Source organism: Camelus dromedarius, chromosome 22, assembly GCF_036321535.1.
Source record: "Camelus dromedarius isolate mCamDro1 chromosome 22, mCamDro1.pat, whole genome shotgun sequence".
Lineage (NCBI taxonomy): Eukaryota > Metazoa > Chordata > Mammalia > Artiodactyla > Camelidae > Camelus > Camelus dromedarius.
Window position 1 is genome coordinate 25,497,655 of NC_087457.1, and position 14,826 is coordinate 25,512,480.

At 37.2% G+C, this 14,826-nt stretch overlaps 1 protein-coding gene across 36 annotated transcripts in view; it reads left to right on the forward strand.

The window, feature by feature from the left end:
- Positions 1-14,826, forward strand: part of SORBS2 (sorbin and SH3 domain containing 2) — a 288,187-nt gene that overhangs the window by 129,793 nt on the left and 143,568 nt on the right. For 33 of the 36 annotated variants that reach the window (XM_064477520.1, XM_064477524.1, XM_064477519.1 and 30 more), the window contains exon 2: positions 4,360-4,499. The gene's annotated coding sequence lies outside the window, so the exon portion shown is untranslated. Of the gene's footprint in view, positions 1-4,359; positions 4,500-14,826 lie in introns of those variants that run through there. The other 3 variants (XM_064477531.1, XM_064477533.1, XM_064477523.1) reach the window with 2 other exon arrangements.

Consider the following 14,826-nt stretch of genomic DNA (forward strand, 5'->3'; position numbering starts at 1 on the left):
TCCCTAAGCATCTGCCCTTCACTGAGAGGAACATGTGGCTTCTGAATCCTGGTCCCTCTGCATCTGGTCTGATGGACCCCACTGCCTCTCACACTCTCAGTGTGAATCACTTTTACATGAGAATCCCCTGGGGCGCTTTTTAGCTATGCAGATGGTTGGGTTTCATCCAGATTAAAGAAAACTCTCTAGAGGTGGGTCCTGGGTATTTGTATTTAAAACAATTTTCCAGATGAGTCTCATGCATACCCACGGATGAGAGACACTACTCTACATCAGTTTTTCTCAAATTTCAATGTGCATACGTGTAACCTGGGGATGTTGTTAAAATGTACTTGCTGGTTTCAGTCGGTGTGGATAGGGCCGGAGATTCTGCATTTCTAACAAGATCCCAAGTGATGGCTTAGATGTTGATCCACAGACCACTCTTTTAAGCAGCAAGGATCAAGACCAGTGATTCTCAAAGTGTGGTCAAGAATCACCTGGGGACTTGTTAGAGATGCAAGACTTCAGGCCCTTCCTCAGAACTATTAAATCAGAAACTAGGGGTAGGACCCAGGAATCTGTTTTGACGAGCCTTCCAGGTGACTCTGATGCTTGGTATAATTTGAGACCCACTGGCCTCGATGGCACTGCCCAGTAAACATACACTGCAAGCCACACATGTAATTTAAAAGTTTCTGGTTGTCACATATTAAAAAATAAAAAGAAACAGGTAAAATTCATTTTAGCATAATATCTTATTTAACCCAATGTGTCTGAGTACCGTTTCAACATATAATCAATATTTTTTTTAAAAAAACTGTGATTGTTTACATTCTTCTTTTTCATACTAAGTCTTCAAAGCCTGGTGTACATTTTACATTTACATGACATCTCAGTTCTGACAAACCACATGTTAAGTGCTCAGCAGCCATGTGCACCTGCCATATTGGACAGCCAAACTCTAGACTTACAGAGATAATAACTTTTGTGCTTTCTATGTGTCAGGCATTATTTAGATAGGCATTTTATGTGCATAATCATATAAGCCCTACCAACAATTCTGTGGATTGGTACTATTATTATTCTGATTTTATACAGGAGAGGGGTTATACCAAAGCCATATTTAGAGTTTCACCAATATAAGAAGCCTGCTCTAATGTAAGCATTTCCCAATTATTTTAAATCAATTTATTTGTAAAAGGAGAGAGAAAGAATACAAATAAAACCATTAACAGTAGTACAGTTGGTATAATTGCTAAGGCATTAATAACTTACAAAAGTCATAGTAGTTGGGTAAGTAAAATGTCCAAATTTACTATCCTATAACTTTTTTAAATATGCCTCAAGTCCAATTTATACTTTTCTGTGACATCAAATCTGTTGAAAGGCGGTTATGGACAGGCTGCTGGGACATTCGGGATCTTTGGGGAACAAAGGAGACCTGGGTGAGTCACGTAGCAGGTAGGACTCACCCCAGGAGGAGAGCAGCTAAGCAGCTCACAACCTGCTCCTTCAAGTGCAATTGATGGGAAATGAGTCTAATAATAGTTAAACATGAGGCAATGGGCTTCTCCCAGTCTTGGTGTGGAAAGCAGACAGTTTGGAATTTAAAAATAATAGCTGACTTAGTACTCAAATAGTTAATCTTTATCTGTTCCCTTAACTTCCATAGTTTCTCAAGGAAGGCCAATTTTTAAATATATTTTCCTTTTCATTATAAACTGCTCTAAGGAGGAAAAAGTTAAAACAATTAAAAAAATTTTTTTTCTGAGGCTAGGCTTCCAATTTTTTGCCAGAATTACCATTTATCATTTTGACCAAGTAAATATCCAATTATAAACTGACAGGTATTTAAGACATATTCAAATGTGACCATTACAAAGAAAACAAACTTATGGTTATCAAGCGGTAGGGGGAGAGGGGCAAGGGATAAAGTAGGAGTTTGGGATCAGCAGATACAAACTACTATATACAGAATAGATAAACAACAAGGTCTTAATGTATAGCGCAGGGAACTGTACTCAATAGCTTACAATAACCTATAATGAAAAAGAATATATATGTATAACCGAATCACTATCTGATACACCAGAAACTAACATAACATTGTAAATCAACTATACTTCAATTAAAAAAAAAGTGACCATTTTTTATTCACGTTCATTCATAAATGAGCATAAAAATGTGTTATTTTAGAGATTTTTTAAAGCCCTACTGTATTTTTAAACAAAGTTAATCGCATTTTAAAATTTTGATTAAATATTTCAACAGTAAGTTATAATTTTTAAAATTTATATATCTGCATAGTTTTAACGTAAGTGTACTGCACTGAAAGATTTACTCTTTTACAGTCGTAGTTGAAATAGCAGTCATGTAACTGTTTTTTTTAACATATCCTGCATAGTCTTCAGTATCGTCTTTTTTTCTTCCAGTTTTATGGAGATACAATTGACAACTAGCACTATAGAAGTCTAAGGTATAATCATTTGATTTACATATACCATGATTACCACAGTAAGTTTTGTGAATATTCATCATCTCATATAGATATAAAATAAAAGAAATAGAAAAAAAAATTTTTTCTTGTGATGAGAACTCTTAGGATTTATTCTCTTAACAACTTTCAGACATAAAATCCGGCAGTGTTGATTACATTTATCATGTTGTACATCAGATCCCGAGTACTTATTTATAACTGGATGTCTGTACCGTTTGATTGCTTTCTTCCATCCCTTCCCTCCTCCAACCCCACCCACCTCTAGCAACCAGATCTGACCTCTTTTCCTATGAGTTTGTTTGCTTGCTTTGGAACACTATGTTAGTTCTCGTTATACAACAGAGAGATTTGCTATTTCTATCTATATGTTTCAAAATGCTCATCATGGTAAGTCTCATGACCATCTGTCACCACAGAATATTTTACCTAGTTACATACATTTCATACTTGTGACTCATTTATTTTGCAACTGAAGTTTGTACCTCTCAATCTCCCTCACCTATTTCTTTCCTCGGTATTTTTTATAATCAGTTCTAAAAAAACTGAATTTGATCCGAGCCTCTAGTAACCAACCTTCATAATACCAACTATAAAAAATGTCAAGGTGTTTTTTTTATACTGGACTAAGATCAGAGAATCTTCTTTTACCTCCTTTCCCCTCTCAGCAGTACTTTCTGACTGCTTAAGCATTCTCTTTGTTATGAAGAATAGGGATTTGAAAGGATTCAGGGATTTCATCTACATGGAATAAAGGCTTTTATAGGAATGCTTAAGTGTTTCCTTGGTAGGAAGTTACTAATTTTTTTTCTTAGAGGTGTTGCAAAAGGCATAATGCAGTAATGGAAGTCAGGAGTCGGGTCGATGACGAGTATCTTCCTTCACTCTTAGAAAGAGATCTCCGTCTCCAGTTGCCAAGGTGGAATAGCACTGGAAAAGTTTGTAACAAATTCTGTCATTATTCTTGCTGAGTTTGTGTGCTGTAAACCTTTGGAGGCAAAGACACTGTTAATGTTGTCCACGACTGTGTTCTCAGAGTGCTTGGCGTATAGTAGCCTCAGAAGTACTTGCCACAGAAGTATTTGCTGAATGAATGAATGAATGAAAACAATGTCTAGATCTTAATACATCACTCTAGAAACAAAATGAAAGCTCAGAGTTTGCTGTCATTGTTAGTGACCCAATCTGAAGTATTGGCCTTCAGAGGGAGAAGCAGGGGATGGTGGCCTGTCTGCATCTTGTCACCAAATGGTCCCCAGTCTCGGCCAACAGATAAGAAATGTCAACAGCTTAACCCAGTAGCTTTCAAAAATAGCACAGCTGATGAAACTGGAAATTTGGGTGTGTGCTAGAAATAAACCATTTGTCTTTGGTCTTAAGAAGGATAGCTGACAACAGCTACTCTGCCCAGAGAGATCTAAAATATTTTTTTAAGACCCATATATGCCAGCCAGGAACTATCGGAAGAGTCTTTCCTCTCAATAAGGCGTTAAATAGAACATTTTATTCTCAACGAATCAGGTAAATCATTTTGAAAACTCAAGGATTATGGCAAAAGTACTATGTGTCTTTAAGATTTCAATCAAGTTTTTTGTTTTGTTTTGTTTTCAATAGTGCTGGCAGTTTTCCTTAAAATTTCAATGAATATTTGCACAGTGAAGCAAGTTGTTGTGGGTTTCCTGGTTTGTGCCTCCCCCTCTGCCCCCGTGGGGGGGGGGTGTGGCGATTCGGGCAAGGTTTCTTCGTCCCTCTGCAGACAACCCCGGCTGCTGTTAATGCTGAAAATAGCTCAAATGCTCTCTGAACAGTAGCACCACCCAGCAGCTGGGATTCTTTTCCTCTCTCATTTGCCTTCTCTCTTGCCTTTTTTTTTCCTCCTTCAGACACTTGGATTGGACTTAATCTTAAACCTCTGGAGTTCAAGACCTTTTAAAAAGGGCTAAATAAACAATCTCCACATGTAAAAGGCCACTGACTCCTACTTCCTCTCTTCAGAGCAACTGTGGAACCCGGCTGCCTGTAGGTAAGATTTTTTCATTCCGGAATTATTTCGTTGGCTTATGATATGTTTATGATTAATGTTTTTTTAAATAACTAATTAATCATGAAAATAAGCGGGAGCTGTGAATGATCTCCAGGAAAATACGGTGTTCCAGAATACAGCAGTGGCATCTGTGTGTTTCTGTGGCTGTAATTTTAAACTTTGCTGAACGTGCTCTGTAATGCTGACCTGCTCTCCAGACTCTCCTGTGATTGAGCTGCATCAGAACTTTAATTAAGCCTGACTGCCAGCGTAGTCCCAGAACCTCTCAGACATCATAATTTGGTTGTTTAGGCTGCTTGCTTATTTTTAACTTTCTAAGGGCACTTTTTTTTTTTAAAGGAATAAGATGCAAATACCTGAGTAAAGGAGATATATTACTAAAGATTCTTTAACGACAGTGAGCTCACTCTACCTTATTCGTCATTTCATCACTGTTCTATTCATTGTTCATGTGGAATTAGAACAGTTTTGTTTGTTTGGTTGGTTGATTGGTTGGTTGTTTTTTTGTATATTCCCAGCACAATTCCGTGACTCGGTTTGGAGAATTCCTTTCCTAGCTGAATGTCTTTGGCTAGCAGGTTTCTCTAACATGACAATATAATAATAGAGCGTTTAATGGGCCTTCCCCTTCCCCCATGGTTACACTTGGTCTTGACATTTTACAAAGTACTTTGATCTGTGGACTTTAACTTCAAACACAACATTTACTTTGATTGTGGGTATTTACTAGGTTCAGTAAAAAGTCTTTTTTTTTTTTTTTTTTTTTTGGTTTAGTGCTTTTACATCATTTCCTTTGAATAATCTGTTGGGCTTTGGTTTTCCCTCAGTGATATGTCTTAGGTTTTATTAGTACAGGGACTCCCAACTGAAAGGCAAAGGCTGTTTTACGGCGAGCTCCTCTGACCATTGTAGACTTTATGACAACCCTCTGCTCCCCACCGAGCAGATGTCTGAAATCCAGCAGCAAATCACGGTGAACAGAACCAGATTCTATCAACCCCTCACTTGATTGCCTCCCAATTACCATGTGCCTGAAGGCCTCACTGTTGCTTTTTTCACATGGACACTGAAATCCTTGGAATTTAGAGATTCCTGTTTCCAAAGAAGATTGCTGGTATCACAGACCACATGTGAAAAGGAAACATGCATTTTAAACATGCAGCGATCTTCTGGGAAACTTTTAAAAAGAAAAGAAAGAAAGAAAAAGAAGAAAAGTTAAAAAGAAAGAAAATTTTAAAAAAGGAAAACTAGGGGGGGAAAAAAAGGAAAACAAAAACCTTCTGTAGCCAGAAGTCTGTTATGCTAGTGAAACTTCTGCTGAATGAGGGGTAAGGAATGAAAAAAATGTATTTCCTAAAATAGGCAAAGAGTAGCACTTTCTAGCCATTCAATCAACGTGTAGACGTTCTCTTTCATTTTCGAGAAAATTCGTGGGTGTATTACATTTGTTTGTTACTCTTTTCTTCCTACCCCAAGCAAAGGATATTTTCAAAGTCCTCAGCCAGATACTGAACTTGACCTTTCCTGGCAAGCTGTCCCTGGGTGTCCTGGTGAAGGTTAAGACAAGAATGAGCCTAATCCTATCAGGAGACAGTTTAAGTCCCAGTCCAGGGCTGTGGGGCACAGGGCGCTCCCGTATTCTGCACCTTGCTCAGAAGGAAGGGAACCGGGGGCCGCAGGACACACTTTCCGAGAGGTGGGGCCAGGGCGCAAGGCACGGGAGCGGTCCCTCCAGATCAGGCGCAGATGCAATACGGTCTCTAGAATTGGGACTAATATCGTAGGAAAATCTAGAGCTGATCAGTCTAATTTTTTATTTCCAAAAGCTGGACATTTAATTTCTAGTCTCCTCTTTCAGATCTGCTCTATAGAGAGGTTATGAATTATCCCATTTCTGTGATGTGCATACAGTCAAAACCTGAAATCCCCCAGTTATTCTGAGCATCCACTGCACTGCCTTTGGGGAGTCTAGAATACTCTCCCCCCCAGGACTAGGAAGGCTTGCTTTGGCATCGCTGAGGACAAATGCATTGCTAACAGGCAACACAGGTTCGGCTGCAGAATCCAGTGGCATCAGGATGAAATGGGTTTGGAACCCGACAGAGGTCATTCCATTCTTAGGCAAGCCATTTTTCCTGTTCTGTTGAGTTTTTAAATTTTGTTTGTTTCTTTGTTTCCCTTTGCTCCTTAATTTTACTCTGAAACTTTGGATTGTTTGAATGTGAAACTCAAGGAGAAATCTAGCCAAAACCACCGAGTTTCACACAGGTTCCACATGAAAGAAGTATTCTACCCAGCCTTGCTCGAAACTTGGCCCATGTTTTGCCAAAAGTTTCATGAATGTCAGTGAGCCTGGAGCTGAAACATAATCCCAAACCAGGTGACTTCTGGCGACTTTGAGGCTGTCCTGTAGAAGTATAGAATCCGTCCAGCAAGGACATGTCTTATTTTCCTAACTCCCGCTGTAATTTCATGTGTACACACATTTCCCCAATAAACTCCCTTTTGCTCTATGATATTTTAAAGCCAGGTTCAATCCTAGTATGAATTTTTATAGCTGTGGTATTGAAATATTGGCAAGTCAAAGTCTGCGTTTTAAATTCCAACACAGTCTGAACCAAGCGGTGGGAACATGTTGGTATAATTCAGCTGAAGGAAGTCCCAGGAGAGTCATGGAATGTCTTTCTTTGCTTAAATATACCTCTGTGCTTGTGCGGAACAAACAGTAACATTTTGTCCTGGTCTATCTGCTTGACAGTATGCCTTTTGTTCATTCTCCAAAGGTGGTGTCAAATATATCGGTGGAAAAATAATAATAAACGTCCATATTTTTTTTTTTTTTTTTTTTGCCTGCTCAACTGATAGACTCCTAGGGAACACTGTAAGCATTGAAAAGTTCGGTGCTGTTACTTGTAAAGTAAGGTATACTGAGGATAAAGGAGTACTCAGCAGATTTCATTCAGGAAAGTTTGACCTACAGCTATTGTGGGTTAAAGTCAAATGGGCCAGATTGTGAAGGTGTGTGTGTGTTGAGTGGTTGGAGAGGATTTGTAAGCTTTGTTCAGCAAATCTGTCACATTTAAAACAGAAAATAATCCTGTCACATTTAAAACAGAAAATAATCAGGTCCAGGATCTGAAAACATACCTTTCTTTTGTTGATCATACAAATTTGTATTGGCTGACCACTGAATTTTGAGGGGTATTACTTCTCTCATTAAAGACTCCAAGGATTACATTCTGATCATTAAAATTCCAGAAATGGTAAAAAAAAAAAAAATCCAATGAAAACATGACCTGTTGGGAGACCTACATAGCTGTAGATGGACTTACACGAACCAGTCTCAGACATCTTCACGTGTCTATGGCCATTATAGATGCTAAGCCACCATATAGATGTCATTTTATTAGTTACAGGATTTCTGAACTCATCCGAAGGATTTTCATAAAAATGAATTTGTGACCTCGCTAAAGATTTGGTCAGACTAAATTCTGTGAGATTTGTAGATAGTTATTCATTATAAAATTAAGCTGCCATCAAATTTCATTTCGAAAACTTTATAATATTATAAAATTATTTTTATCTTATTTTTACGTAATACGGTATGAACTTTTTATTAAAGATATAGTTTCCATTTCAGCAAGTGATTTGCGAAATGACTGTAAATGATCCCATACTAAGTAAAACATTTGAAAAGTTAAGAGTGACAAAACCTGGGGGTCTTATATGCAGGAGTCGCATTTTAACACCACCTTCACTATTCATAGTGTGCATTTATCAGCCTATATATCTGATTTTGATTTTCCAAAACTAGCCCAATAGAGCGGAGGAAAGGAAGACACTCAGTGGGAGGTACTAGGGAAAATACAGAAAACAATTCAGGACCATCCTACAAAAACGTTCTCACTAAACATGTCACAACATAAAGAGCTCAGTGTTTTTTTAAAACAATCATCCATATCGATTAAAAACAATTGTCCATAATAAAACAGGAGAAGGGAAAGGCTGAAAATACCATATTGAAAATAAACACCAGACTTGTGCATAGGCAGGGGTTCCTTTAAATAAAAAGAACTTCTTTCAAGAATGGCCTGACTAGCCATTCGAGAACGCAAAAATCAGTCACTTAAAAAAAAAAAACTTCTCTTGTGCTTAATTTACTGTCAGAAATACGCAGTCCACCTTACACTTATCCACTCCTCAAGATTATATTATTATAGCCTGAATTTAGATATGTACTGCATTTGTTTCCTCAAAAAATTAGTATCAGTCTGATCAGACCATGATGACACAGAATCGGGTGCCTCCCCTGACAGACCGAAGAGGATTATTTGCCTGGAGCAGACAGAATACTTATTTCCAAGAAAGTCAGCATTCGCCAACTGCATTTTTGTGTGTTATTTGGATACTATCATTTTCTCTGAAATAAGAGGTAGTACTTAAAGTACGCTTTAATAATCACAATGCCAAACGCCACGATGATCTTAAAGCCTTCTCTCACTTATCTAAGATGGACTGTCAAGATATGTGGGCGTTTCTGGAAGGTTTAAATGCAAAGACTGCTGTCAGGGGCTACGTCAGGTCTCCTTAACGCACTCCCAGTCCTGGGCTCTATCCTGGGGAATTGAGGAGTCACCCTGATACCCGCCGGGGAAGGGCAGGCCACCTGGGCCACCAGCGGAGTTAGAGCAGAAAAGGAAAGAGAAAGACTCTCCTGTTTATCTTTACCTGTGCAGAGGGCCTCTCACAGTCTCTTGGTCCAACTTTTTTTTTTTCCTTTTCTCATAGCATTATCCCCTTTCCCTGCTATTGCCACTTCTCTTTTCCCAAAAGAATCAAAGGCCTTCCTTGCAAACTTCATTCTTGAGTTGCTGATGGAGGAAGAAGTCCTAAGGTATTTAGCTCTGGGGGCTGCAAGATTCACACACATTCCAGAGCTTGTCCATGGCCCTCTGAGCTAGAAGAACACTTGCATGTGTATCACAGGTAGAGTTCTGTTGCATAATTCATAGCGGAATAAAAATAAAATGCACGCGACGGCAGCCCTTTGCGTCAGAACAAAATAGTCCATTTTTAAAAACCAAACTTTTTGTTTAAGAACAATTTTAAATGTGTAGAAAAATTGTGAAGACAGGACCAGAGTTCCCGTATACCCTACAATAAGTTTCCCCTGCCATTAACATCTGACGTGAATATGGTAACTTTGCGATACTTAATGGACCAATATTGGTACATTATTAACTGAAGTTCATGCTTTATTCCGATTTCCTTAGTTTTTATCTAAAGAGCTTCTCCTTTTCCAGGATCCTATCCAGAATCCTACATTACATTTAGTCATTGTGTTTTCCTAGGTTCTTCTTGATGTGACAGTTTATCAGCCTTTCCTTTTTTTTTTTTTTTTTTGATGGCCTTGATAGTTTTAAGGAGCACTGGTCGGATATTTTGTAGAACATCTTTCTGTTGGAACTGTCTGATGTTTTCCTCATGATTAGACAGGGGCTCTGGGGTAGACGGAAGACGACCACAGAGAAGAAGTGGTCTCATCACATCATCTCAAGGGTCCGTGCCGTCCACGTGAGGTACCACTGCTGAAGCTGAGCTTCAACACCTGGCTGAAGGGGTATTTGTCAGGTTTCTCCACTGTAATGTTACTCTCTCTCCCGTCTGCATACTATACCCTTCAGGAGGAAGTAACTTTGCTAAAGGAGTAGGAAGTTACTCTCCTCCTCCAGGTGGAGTATCGACATGATTTTCTAGAATCCTTCTGCACGGGAGATTTGATTATTCTCCCCAGTGTAAAGTCAGTCATTTATTTATATCAGTATGAATGCAGGGATATTTATTTTATACTTTGGATTATGATCCAATACTGCTTTACTTACTTTGTTGCACAAATTGTTCCAGCTTTGGCCATCGGTAACTCTTCACTTGGCTCCTCTGTCCCTTTGACGTAGACCCTTCATTGCGAGGGTTTCTCAAGGCTCATTTTGCATATTTCCTGCTTCAGTCCTAGAATCACACAGCTCTTCAAGGAGCCCTCATTCCTTTTATCAAAGAATGGTATTAGAAACCAAGACCAAGGCATCCATTTTAATTTTTGAATGTGACTTTATCAGCCATCTATTTTTTTCACTGGAAGAAAATTTTCTTTTTGTTTATCAATTTTCAGTCTGTAGCTGATAATAACTTGATATGGTATATAAAGATAACCTTTCTTGACTTTTCAGAATAACAGCCCACTTGCTATTCTTGCAAATGCCTCTTTCTGACATTTTGACACAAATTCAATTCTATATGATCAAATCTGTTTTTTATGGTTAGTTTGGTGAGAGATGGAAAATCATAGCTATGGTCTTCTAAAGTCTTAAATGCGGTCTTGAAAGATAGAAATCAGCTTTTTTTCCCCCTTAAATAGGTATAAGGATATTTGCATTATTTAAAATATGATCAATCGAGACTGTTAAAAGAATACAGAATCCTGTTACCAAGCCTTCCACTTACTGTGTACAAGAAATCGTGCCACATGCAGATTAACAGTCTGGTGGGAGAGCCAGACAGCGCGCCTAGATAAAAATGCTCTTCAGGAGAAGATGGATGACACAAGGGTCCACAGTGCTGCTGGAGCACAGAGCTGGATTGGGAATCGGGCATCTACAAAATCAGAGACGTTACCACAGAGAGAAAAACTATTTGAATTGGGACTTTGTGTCCGATAAGAGGGCATTCAGATAGAGGAAAGTGATCATGCGTTAAGGAGGAGAGAAAACTCAGTACTCAGAGAATATCCAGAAATCTGGTACAGCAAAAACTTAAGTCTGAGGGGAGTGGCCCTGCAAAGGTGTACTGGGTTGACATTCATCTACTGAGGACAGAAGTCTCACAGTTGGGTCCATATGTCAGTGTTATTGCTGAATCACGTGCAAGATGATTAGAGAGATGAAACAGTGGACAGTTAGGCAGTTATAACTGAGAACCTTCTTTAACTAGACTTTGTTCTAGAAACTACACTTCTACCTGCAAAATAACTGCACCTGCAATTTTATCTAATATTCAGGATTACCAGAGATAATAGGTTGTATTTTTCTTTTACCCAAAGCATAGCTGTCACATTCAATAACTACTTTGATTTCCTGGGTCATCTAATTTAAGGTAGGGTGGTATTACTGCAAAGATGCGGTTGGTCATGCAGGCACTGTGTTCCCGATGTACAGGTGAGGACACTGCCCCCCAGGTAAGTTGCTGTATCACCATTTTACATCCCTGGTCAATAGCAAATGGCAGGTTGGCTTTCGTGTCCATTCCACCCCATTACAAAATGCAAAGATATAAAACAGGTTAAAAATAAGAGCCAAAGGATAATAAGAAAACTATTGGCCCAAGCAATGAAAGCACTACTCTGAATCATAACAACTTTTGATTTTCTATATTTCACTGACAGAAAAACATAAGCAAGGGGGGGTGAGGATTACAGAGAAAGACATGCATGTGCCAGTGGTATAATGAACTGAAAATTATGACTTGGTTGATCAAAACAAAAGATGCAGTTCAGCAAAAAGAATCAGGTTAGCAACTTGATACAGTTTAAATAAAATAATGTACTCTCTAATGAAAGGTCAAGTCAATGTTAGAAAAGACAGGATAGAAACACTAATCTCTTGTTCTAAAGATAAATTTGGGCTTGGAAAAAGAAATTGAATTTAGTTTAATGGAAAAACACATGTACAGCATGTGTTTTTAAAGCATTGTGTTTTGGTTACTTTGACCCGTTGCAAATCCTGGTCCAAGTACAACTTCAAATTGGTTTAATTCTAGTGGAGCCGTTGCTCTTGACAAGCATTCAGCTCAGTGGTACTTCTCTCGTCCAATTTTGCAAACCTAAGAAATTTGGTTGGTTTCGAATTTAGCTCTAAGCAGTGTTCAGAAGTTTTGTGTTTGTCTGAACTGAGCATTTAAATATTTTAAAACTATGCAACACTCAATTTTAGAACAAATTCTTAATGTGAAAAACACCAATGAATACTGAAAAAGTGATAAATAGGCAAATTTTCTGTGAATTTAATGAACATACAACCAAGTATAGTTAACAAGTATGGTTTTGATCTATAGATAAAAAATATTTTCTATTCCACCCGTATCTGTTTTATTGTGAAAGTGTTTGCTTTTTTAAAAAACTGTTACTACCCTGAGATTGAAGATCATGGCTAAGAATGGAAAACTACCCCAACACAAATATGGCTATGTAAATGAGCAGTTAGAATAGAAACCACACCCTGTGGTACCAGCAGAGCCAAGTGCTGGAAGGTATGATCTGGCATCTGGTTGACCTTCATGTCCACATCTGTGAACAGTCCAGACAGTGAGCCTGGACAGAAGGACTCATCCACAGAGTGTTGGAGACGAAGGAGGAAGTTTTGTGCTAATTCAAGAAGGATGTTAAATGTCAAACTAAGAGATGTAAGCCTCATTCTGAAGTAAGATGTGGTCACTATCCCTGACTGTGCAGGGCAGTAAAATGATAACTTTTAGAAGTAAATAGCTTACAGAGTATCACTTCTTAGTGGTTGAGTTTAAATAAAAAGTCAAATTGCTTTCAATAAAAATCCTTTAACAATTTGAAATATATATTTTAATATTATAAATTTTTAATAAAATAAAATTTTAAATAAAATATTTTATTCTATTTTCTTTATAAATCATTTTTATAATTTGAAATATAAATTATTTACTTATAACATGTAAACAAGTGTTTACAAATTGTTTACTATAAAAATAAATAATTTACTGTTGCTTTTGAACATAAAATCAAATCATTTAAATTTTCTTTTTATATCAAGTATGATCATTTTCATTCAAGGCAGAATAAAACCAAAAGTAGATGTGAACAAGTCTCTAAACTTTATATTGATATCACAGAAGACTGTGGTTTATGATGACAAACTTTCAAAAATCAAGTAAAAGACTGAAAAACAGAGTGAAATGATAAATTCAGTAAGAGATGATATTTTTGTAGAAAGAATAATGAAAATTGATTTTGTTCAAAAAAAGCTTTTTTAGGATGACTACTGGTCTTCAATATAAAATATATTTCATTTTAGTTTGTGTCTGAGCTACTTGACTTTAAAAATAAATGGATGAATTTCATATCCCAAAATTAATTTAAAGTTGGCCCTGGGGCTTTTTCTCATGTGGTGAGATCCATCATTTAATACCCACAGCTTGTGTAAAAACTTGTAAAAACTTGTCTGGAAATAAAGTGACAATATTTATGCTAAGGTGAGAAAACTTGACTGCAGTAAGGTTTTTATCCTCCTTCCAATATTTTATGTATTTTGCATATTGAAATTAAACAAAATGCCTTGAGGGTTAAAAATCACTTGTGCCTAAATCATAATTTTATATATTCACATATACCCTTTCTCTAATCAATATCTGAACGACTATTTAGAACATACATGTAAAAACACTTGGCAGAAGACCAGTTTGTATTTTTCAGTGAATATTACAGTTGGTGCATTTAATACTTGACTGTGCTTATTAACTTAAGAAGAATGATCTTACATACAAGTCAGAAAAGAAGGAAATTAGTTTACTCGTAAAACCATATAGTGTTTTAAGTGACCACATACAATTACTTTCAATATCTTAAGCAATTTCATATTTATTGAGTGAAATATTGCCATAAGGATCTTTTTATATTGCTTCAGCCTTTTACTTCCTAAAGACTCCCTTCACCATTAGAAAAATGAATCATGCAGGGCTTGAGGTTCAAAACAGTACACTCTGACATTCTGACTACAGATCAAGCTCAATGCAGAAAACACTGATAAAATCCAAAACAACTTTAAGATAAAAATCCACAACCAGACCTAGGAAAAAACTGTTTTAACTTAGAAAAAAAAAAGCATCAATTAAAAACCTGATCATAGAAGTGCACTGAAAATTATGAACCTCAGATACTGGTTACCTGTGGGGAGGTAGGGAAGATATTTCAACCAGAGGGGTGCACAAGAGGCTTTAATTGAATTCATAATGTCATATTTAAGATGAATGGTGGGTACATGGATATTTGTCATATTATTATTCCTTTTGAATGTACGAATAAAGACCTGCATCTCCCATGCCTTAAATTTAAGATACATTCCACATACCAAACAAATTTTAAACGCATTTCTCAGCAACTAATATTGAGAGACAATATTAATTTTAAAGCAGCTCAGATTTTCTGAAAATTTACAAAGAGGAAATAACACAATAGGTGGTATCTCACTTAGCCTATATTTCTATATTTTAACTCGGGCCCAAAATG